The sequence below is a fragment of the Lycium ferocissimum genome, unplaced genomic scaffold (genome assembly GCF_029784015.1).
Source record: "Lycium ferocissimum isolate CSIRO_LF1 unplaced genomic scaffold, AGI_CSIRO_Lferr_CH_V1 ctg3842, whole genome shotgun sequence".
NCBI classification, from domain to species: Eukaryota; Viridiplantae; Streptophyta; class Magnoliopsida; order Solanales; family Solanaceae; genus Lycium; species Lycium ferocissimum.
Genome location: NW_026725508.1, coordinates 38,311 through 44,924, shown reverse-complemented (window position 1 = coordinate 44,924; position 6,614 = coordinate 38,311). Strand labels below are relative to the sequence as shown.

At 45.6% G+C, this 6,614-nt stretch overlaps 1 pseudogene; it reads right to left on the bottom strand.

Annotated features, from left to right (window-relative positions):
- Positions 1-220: 220 nt before the first annotated feature.
- LOC132044213 (pathogenesis-related protein 5-like) lies at positions 221-1,371 on the bottom strand (annotated as a pseudogene).
- Positions 1,372-6,614: the final 5,243 nt, after the last annotated feature.

The following is a 6,614-nucleotide window of genomic DNA, read 5'->3' as shown; positions in this document are numbered from 1 at the left end:
TCCATTCCTCTCCCTGAAATTTTTATTTAATATTATTTCACTCCAATATTACATCAACAACAACAATAAACAACAAAATACCAGTGTAATCCCACAAGTAGGATCTGGAGAGGTTAGAACGTACGCAGACCGGACCTTTGTGGGGTAGAGAGGCTGTTTTCGGTCACTCCAATATTACATACTAACAACAGCAATACGATCAATATATGATCAAAACTCATTAACTGCTTGGACAAAAAGTGATCAAGTAATCTGAACCAGAACAAGTGAAGGTACTTGAAGCATCATCATATGCATAACTATAAGCAGAAGGGCATGCATTCTTGAACAACCTAGAATACTTAGCCGGCGAGCAAGTATCCGGTGTTGCATGATCCCCGGTGAAACAATACACCGGTGTGTTAAACTTTGAACATGCACTTATACATGCAACAACCTTACCAGAATCCAAGAGTTGTAACTCTTCCGGACAATTCGCGTTAACGTCAGTGATACAACCAGCGTATTGATAGTCACCGGAGTCACCTAAGGTCCGTACACCAACACCTACATTGTATCCATCAATAAGGCTAACATCGTAAAAGTCCTTTTGGTTGTTGCTATTGGCAATGGTGAATTCTGCTAGAGATACCGGAGGTACGCAACCGCCTGTGCATTTTAGTGCACCGCAGTCTCCGGTAATGCATTTTTCGTTACCGCATCGAATGTGCAGCTGGTTCTTTCCTAGAATCGACCGGACCAGCCGGAAGGGGCTGGGAGCTTGATAGTGGCACCGGGAGATAATGAAAAACCTCCATCTCCTAAGATGGCAGCTCCATTGGCGGAAAGTGTACCGGGCCACATTGTATAGCCACATTTGTTTTGTAAGGTGAATACAGTGGCTTACACAGCGATTGCTTCTGCATGGATATTGATACAAAATAATGAGCTGATCATATGATAAATCGTATGGAGAAGGATTCAGGATTTTAATTGAAACTGACTAATTCAAAATTATGAGTTAAAAAATAAACAATATTTATTCCTTTTAATGACTTTCACATATTCTAACTACAAGCCTAAAACAATTGAGTTATGCACGTACCTTAAATAATAGATTACGTAATTAAAAATGTTCGACAACATCTCATTCTTGATTCATGAATGCACAATATAAATAGTTTTTTCAATTATGTAAAGAGATTCTAATGACATTTTATACGATAAAAGTCGGATTAATGCTTGGCCGGCGAGACTGCGGACCAAGAAAAGGAAGAAAACAAGTACGAGCGCTCAGACCGGGAGTATTGCATCGGTAGTGCTTGATCAGAAGAAGTCGGAGGAAAACCGTAAGGTCCGATTTATCCAGGGCAAACTACTTATCACAGCCATGGCCGAGTTGATCGTGGCCGTTAGTCCGGTTTCTTCATGGCCGAGTTGATCGTGGCCGTTAGTCCGATTAATCAGTTATTCAATTGCCACGTGTGAAGACCGTTTTGCCACCTAATACTGCCAGTCGTACGGGTGTCAGACCGTACGACCCAACCTTATCCATATTAGGGCTTTCTTTATTCTAAAAGGGCTTTATGATGTATGAAAGGCCCATAGAGAAAAACTATAAATAGGGGCACTTCCCTACTTTTAAGGGTTAGCTTTTCAGATCTAAAACATTGTATTAGAATTTATGTTGAGGCTCTCTCTCTCTCTTTCTAATTTTGGTCCGGGTTGTAGTGTCGTTAACTTCATTCAACCATATACGATATAGCACCGAAATATACGTATATATTTTAGCTCATATCCATAATATTAACATATTCATCCAAGTTATTAGCACATAGATTTATATATATAAGTCATTATAAACAAATCCGCATATACGTTCCTCATTAATCGAAATAAATTAAAGTATCCACATATCCTATACCTCATTTACAAATTCAACTTATTACCTAATTTCGGGATAAACAGTTTGGTGCCCACCGTGGGGCTAGGATAATAGTGGTCTTTGATCTCGGTTTCTATCGCTCACCCATTAAGATTTTTCAATTTTTTGTTTGTCTCTGTGAAAACGGACCAAATGGCGAGCAGTGGACAATCTGGTCACGTCAACAACAACGAGATTGTGGCCGAAAACGAGATTGTGGCCGAAAACGAGAACAGTGGGCTACGGGGATTACCAGCAGAACCCGTCGACCCAAATACCGTCGATTCGAGGGAGGGCCTCAACCGATAAAACACCGTGAACCAGGAGAATGCCGCCCAGCCGGCTACCGATCCCTTAAATACTCTTAATTCAGTTACTTTATCCCGGGCACAAGGCCGTAAAAGTGCCAAATACCCCGAATGATATTAACTTACGTCTTATCTTTGAAATGTTGCAGGAATAGAGAGCAGCTATTGCTGAACAAGGAGTCGCAATAGCCCAGTTGCAAAGCAAAAATAATTAAACGGCTCCGGAGAATACTAAGGGTGTTGCCGAACCCAGAAGGGATGAAGCACGGATGGTAACGGATGGTCGAGAGCAATGGGTCCGGAGCTGGTTCGTCCACCGAAGCGCTGAGAATGCTCGAAACATTAGCGAAGCGGGTAGACTCAACCGAGAAGAGGGTGGAAACATATAACTCTAGGGTGGACGAGATCCCGGGGGCTCCTCTTATTCTGAAAGGACCAGATTCGAAGAGGTACATCCAGAGGCCTTTTCCTCCGAGTGCGGCTCCGAAGTTGATCCCGAAGAGGTTCAAAATGCCGAATATCCAGAAATATGACGGTACAACGGATCCTCAGGAACACGTGACTTCATACACCTATGCCATAAAAGGCAACGATGTCGAAGAAGATGAAATTGAATCCGTATTTTTGAAAAAGTTCGGGGAAACTCTGTCAAAAGGAGCATTGACTTGGTATGACCATCTGCCCGAGCATTCAATCACTTCTTTCGAAATGCTCGCGGATGCGTTCATAAAAGCTCATGCCGGTGCCAAAAAGGTGCAGGCCCGTAAGGCGGATATTTTCCGGATAGCCCAAAGGGATGATGAGTTATTGCGTGAATTTGTCAACCGTTTCCAAAGGGAACGGATGGAACTCCCTCGGGCCGAGGAACGGGCTGCACAAGCTTTTACTAAAGGACTCAATCCTCGGAGTTCGACGGTCTCGTTCAAACTAAAGGACAATTTGCTGGAATACGAGGCTGTGACCTGGGCGGACGTCCACAATAGATACGAATCAAAGATTTGGGTAAAGGATGACCAGCTCGAACTTCCCCCGGGTCCCGTAAACATGAACAAAAGCTCTGAGAAATCGAGGAAGAATTACGATCCGGAGTCAAGGCCCTCGAGGGAGAGATACCGGCCATACTCTCATTCAGAAAAGCCAAGCTTCAGGTCAGAAAAATCGAGGATTGGTCCCGGTCAATTTTCTAGCCGGGGAGATAAACGAACTAAGCGGCCATCGAGTAGCCGAGGGTTGTCATTTAGGAGTGATGCCGGAAGCTCGGCTACCAACAGAGACCCGCTAAGGATATCGGAATACAACTTTAATGTCAATACCTCGGATCTCGTCTCGGCCATAGGTCTCATCGCAGAAGCAAGGTGGCCGAGACCATTAAGGTCAGATCCCGATCAGCGGGACCCGAGCATGATATGTGAATACCATGGAACCCATGGTCACAGAACTGAAGACTGTCGCCAATTAAGAGAAGAGGTGGCCCGTTTACTGAAAAATGGTCACCTTCGTGAATTCCTGAGTGAGCGGGCTAAGGGCCACTACAAGGAAAGGGAGTCAAACAAACGGGTTGAACCGGTAGAACCTCAGCATATAATCAACATGATAATCGGGGGTACAGATGCTCCTAGAGGGCTAGTGATGAAACGGACAAAGGTTTCCATTGTTCGTGAGAAGCGCAGCCGAGATTATGTACTCGAGGGTTCCATCACCTTCAGCAACGAGGATGCGGAAGGCATCATTCAACCGCACAATGATGCGTTGGTAATTTCTATTCTTGTTTTTAAATCACAAGTTAAACGTATTTTAATTGACCCAGGTAGCTCGGCCAACATCATCCGGTGGAGAGTGGTTGAACAACTAAGGCTACTCGACCAGATCGTACCGGTAGCCCGAGTGCTCAGCGGGTTCAATATGGCGAGTGAAACCACGAAGGGTGAGATTTCTTTGCCGGTCAACATTGATGGCACTATCCAGCAAACGGTGTTCTATGTGATTGAAGGGGATATGAAGTATAATTCATTGCTGGGTAGACCATGGATACATAGCATGAGAGCCGTGCTATCGACGTTACATCAGCTGCTGAAATTCCCGACCCCAGAGGGGGTAAAAACCATCCGGGGAGAACATCCCGCCGCAAGAGAGATGTTCGCGGTCAAGGAAACGTCACCCCTTCTCAAAAAATCGGATAAAAAAGAAGATGAGGCAACTGGGGGAAAGGACTCTCAATAGCAACTAAAGTACACGGGTCCGACAACGGAGCAGATGGTGTTGGACCCGGGGAATGAAGAGGATGATTTTGGTGTACCCAGATCATTCGTCTTGCCGGATGACTCGGATGCAACAAAGTCTACAGTAGAGGAGTTGGAGCAAGTTACCTTGTTTGATTTTCTACCGGATAGAAAGGTATACGTGGGCACGGGGTTAACCTTGGAGCTTAAGAACAAGTTAATTAAATTTCTTCAAGCTAATGCCGATTGTTTCGCATGGTCCCACATAGATATGACAGGTGTGCCGCCGGAAGTAACAACTCACAAGCTCAGCCTCGACGGGAGATTTCCCCCGGTGAAGCAGAAGCGGAGGCCTATGGCAGAACCGAAGCACGCCTTCGTAAAGGATGAGGTAACAAAGTTTTTGAAAAAAGGCTCTATTCGGGAGGTAAAATACCCGGATTGGCTGGCTAACGTAGTGGTGGTACCGAAAAAAGATAATAAATTTCGAATGTGCGTTGATTATAAGGACTTAAACAAGGCATGCCCGAAGGATTCATTTTCGATGCCTCACATCGATGGAATGATCGATGCGACGGCCGGGCATGAGATGTTAAGTTTTCTCGATGCTTACTCTGGGTATAACCAAATCCGGATGCACCCGGAGGATCAAGAGAAAACATCCTTTATTACTCGGTATGGGACTTACTGCTACAATGTCATGCCTTTCGGATTAAAAAATGCCAGTGCAACTTACCAAAGCCTAGTTAATGGAATGTTCGAAGAGCAGATAGGGAAAACAATGGAATTTTATATTGATGACATGCTTGTCAAGTCCCTGGAAACAGAGGACCATTTAAAACATTTGCAGGAAACCTTTGACGTGCTCCGAAAATATAACATGAAGCTTAACCCGGAGAAATGTGCTTTTGGTGTCCGGTCGGGCAAGTTCCTGGGTTTCATGGTGTCTAACCGGGGAATTGAGATTAACCCGGACAAGATCAAAGCGATCGAGGATATCGAGGTAGTAAATAACGTCAAAGGAGTGCAGAGGCTTACCGGAAGGATAGCGGCACTGAGTCGGTTCATATCGAGATCTTCGGACAAGAGTCACCGTTTCTTCTCCTTATTAAGGAAGAAGAATGACTTCACTGGACACCGGAATGCCAAAAAGCCTTACAAGAATTAAAAGAGTACTTATCCAGCCCGCCTCTATTGCACACACCGAAAATGGACGAGCAGCTTTTTCTCTACCTTGCCGTGTCCTAGGTAGTGGTAAGTGGTGTTTTGGTCCGAGAAGAGTCAGTTACTTTGGGGGATGCGGAGACCCGTTATCCCCATCTTGAAAAGTTGGCGTTGGCACTGGTAAGTGCTTCTAGAAAGCTCAAGCCTTACTTTCAATGCCACCCGATATGTGTAGTGACTACTTATCCTTTAAAGAACATGATGCATAAATCAGAATTATCGGGTAGGCTAACTAAATGGGCTGTAGAGATTAGCGGATATGATATCGAATACAAGCCTCGGACGGCCATCAAGTCCCCGATCTTAGCCGACTTTGTGGCAGGCTTCACCCCGGCCATGGTCCCTGAGGTTGAGAAAGAACTTCTGCTAACCTCGGGGAAAGCCTCGAGTATTTGGTCGCTACATACGGACGGGGCCTCGAACCTTAAGGGTTTCGGGCTAGGAATCGTTCTTAGAACCCCCGCCGGAGATGCGGTTCGGCAATCCATTAGAATTGTTAAATTGACTAACAAGGTGCTGGAACTTCTCCGTTTCCCGACCCTGGGCATCCAACTGGCCTCTAAGATCGTCTACCTCTTGCTGAGCACAAATGAAGGCTTCATTAACGAGCACCACACTCTGTAAAAGAAACGGAGAAGTTAAACGAGAAACTAAAATTCACATCGAATTACGCAAGGATAGGCTGATAAGCTTACCCGATTGCCCGCGTGCATGCCTTCGTTAATTAGGCTCTGCCAGGGGACTCCGGCCATCTTCCTCTTATCCGAGTCCGAGACGAAGGGCCTCAAATAGCTTTCTACTCCCACCGGATGAGACAGAAGGCTGCAGTCCTCGGGGACGGTGATCAGAGTCGATCTGGTCCTCCTAGGTTCCACACTTGGAGCCGGGAAGGTGCGCACTAGGCTCTCCCTTGCACCAGTTTCAGTGGACCGACTAGCTTCCCTCATGGCTCGAGGGATG